At 40.3% G+C, this 2,890-nt stretch overlaps 1 non-coding gene across 1 annotated transcript; it reads right to left on the reverse strand.

The window, feature by feature from the left end:
* Window positions 1-607: 607 nt before the first annotated feature.
* LOC123618662 (U6 spliceosomal RNA) lies at window positions 608-714 on the reverse strand. Its single transcript, XR_006727129.1, has one exon. It is a non-coding gene; the product is annotated as a U6 spliceosomal RNA (small nuclear RNA).
* Window positions 715-2,890: the final 2,176 nt, after the last annotated feature.

Consider the following 2,890-nt stretch of genomic DNA (forward strand, 5'->3'; position numbering starts at 1 on the left):
TTAAAAATATTTTATGATGTACTTTTAATATGTTTATCTGGGAAAGGTTTGGCATTCAAATAACCTCATGTTGAACATTTTGGCTCAGGAAGTGATAAGCTAACCACTTTGATCTCTACCAAACTTGAGGAGACTTAAACCTTCCTCTCTGTGTAATAACCCGTTCTGCACTGCTCGGTCCGGTCACGTGGTATGTTAGATGTCCTCAGCCTCTGTATTTATGTCTTTCCAGCGAGGGCACGTGCTGCTTGTTAAAGTGTTGTTACAAGTTGGCGCCCTTCTTATCTCACATACCCTGTGGTAGACATTATTATTGGAGACACAAGGACTAGATTTGGTGCAGGTGCTACTGAAAACCTCCTTGCAGTCAATGTAGAACAGAAGAAGGGTTTTTTGGGTTTTTAAAAATTGAAGTACAGTTGAATTACAACGTGTTAGTTTCTGGTGTCCAGTAAAATGATTCAGTTATGCATACATGTATTTTTTCATATTCTTTTCCATTATGGTTTATTACAAGATATTGAATAGCGTTCTCTGTGCTCTACAGGACCTTGTCGTTTACCTATTTTATATACAGTGGTTTGTATCTGCTAATCCTAAGCTCCTAGAAAATATGGACCACTTCACAAATTTGCGTGTCCTCCTTGCGCAGGGGCCATGCTAATCTTCTCTGTATTATTCCAATTTAGGTATACGTGCTGCCAAAGCAAGCACGAAAAAAGGTTTTTTAGTGTTGTTTTTATGGCTGTTCTTCTAGGGAGAGAATGTCAACATAAACAGAAAGCTTTTCTCTAACTGTATCAATAAGTAAATGAGATATTGCCAGTAGAAATCTAGGGGATACTTTATAAATACCTTGTATTTGCCCTTAAGCTAAGCATTATCTATTTAAAACGAGAGAAATAAATTGAAGAACAATTAAGCTCTCTTTGCTCGCTCCCATGCCCAGGGCCGATTCTTTGAACTCTGTAGACAGTGACCGATCTCTCCTTCCTCTAAATCTTAAATAGCTGTCTCCAAGCTGAGTTGTGTGCATAATTGGACTTTGAAATCAATACTACCTGATAAAACACAATCCAAATAAAAAGATGGAGTCACATTCAAAATAATAACGGTTATCTATTTTTCCACGATAGCAGATGTGTGTGTATGTGCTGGGGGGTGTGGGGGATGGTTGTTAAAGGATTGCTCTTACTATTTTCAATAATGAAGATTCTTCTGCCCTACTCTCCCAGGGGCAGTGTATTGACTTTCCCTCTTTTCTTTCTTCATTCTCTCTTTTCTCTTCCCCAAGGCAAGCACTGTTGTTTATTTAATTAGTGGGGAGAGCCCGACAATCCTAAGGCCGGGTGGGCTCAGCCTTCAGCTCCTTCCCGGGCTGCCTCCCCCGCGGCATGGTGGCTCACTGCGCTCCCAGGTTCTCATCACTAAGCTGGCAGGTGTGTTTGGCCTCCTGCAGGCCCCGACAGGCCTCTGTGCTCTCAGAACCAGCTCCTCACCCTGCTGCTACTGGGTGGAAAAGTCAGGTCGGCTGCTCATGTCTGCCTGTTTATCTTCAAGTCACGGTGGGTGGGGAAATGCGGGAGGTAGGGAAGGCCTCAGAAAAAAGCTTTCTACTTCAGACCTCATTTTATGGCTATTAAAATTTAGAAGCAAAATGTCTTTTGTCTCCTTGGCTCTATTTCTGAGTTAGTATGATCTGAAGAGGATTTGAGCTATAGACTTTTGTGTGTGTGTGTGTGTGTGTGTGTGTGTGTGTGTGTGTGTGTGTGTGTGTATTTTACTGAAGCGTAGTCAGTTTACAATGTTGTGTCAGTTTCTGGTGTACAGCATGATGCTTCAGCCATACATGAGAGTTATGGACTTTAATTAAAAAAAAAACAAAAAACCAGCTTGGATTGACTGAGGTTAATGTGTGGCTCCATCCTGTCCCCTTCATGGAAGCATTGCCCAGTTCAGAGGACACATGCATGTTTGTAGCCAGCTCTGTTTTTGCCTTCCCCAACCTCTCTGTGTATGCCTTCATGACCAGACTCTCTTCTCTCTCCCCTAATGCCTAAGTATTAAGATAGATACCTTGTAAAAAATTTAGGTATTACGCGAGCATTTGCTGAGACTTGCAGAAAGCAAATAAAGAAAAGCATAATTTAAAGAACAACAACAGTAAATTCTAAGGTAGAAAGGATTCGGAAAGCATTAAATAGAGTTATAGCCTGATAACATGAGGGTAACTTGAGAATCTACTTCAGCAATTTTTCCTGAATAATGGATAAAGGTGACTCAGGAAGGGGGTGACTTACTGAAGCGAATATTTAATGCCAGCAAATCTGGTGTGTTTCTAAAGCAGATGCCTTCTACTTTTATTTACTAAGTTAAAAACACGGATCATATTTTTATGGCGTGTGTTTTTCTCCTCAGGCTGTATATTCTTTGTGCTCAGGATTTGCCAAATGCAGGGCTTTTTAGGAACCCAACATCTGTAACTGATAAAGAATTGCCATGTTGCTTTTATATTTGGGGGGGGGAGGTATTACATTAAAAAAAGAAAAATGAAATGCACTGATTGAAAATCATGGGCTTTCAAATTCTATTATTTATTGATGTTTCTCTCCGATACCAAAAGACAGATCGGTAACAACCTAAAACTGACACCATCCTTCTCATGTTTAAACTTCCAGGATCAGTGAGTCAGAGGAACAGTCTGGGTGATGTTCTCTGAGAATTCAGTGATTTTCAGTTTTGTTAATATGAACTTATTATCTGTAAAAATATGCATAAAGTCTTGGATCTTACTGTTCAAACCTTTGCTGAGAACCGTGAAATAGCTCTGATGCATGAGTGTACAGAAATGTTGCCCTGACAGAAATTTTGGGGGCATTCTCAAGACAAT

Source organism: Camelus bactrianus, chromosome 30 (assembly GCF_048773025.1).
Source record: "Camelus bactrianus isolate YW-2024 breed Bactrian camel chromosome 30, ASM4877302v1, whole genome shotgun sequence".
Taxonomy (NCBI): Eukaryota; Metazoa; Chordata; class Mammalia; order Artiodactyla; family Camelidae; genus Camelus; species Camelus bactrianus.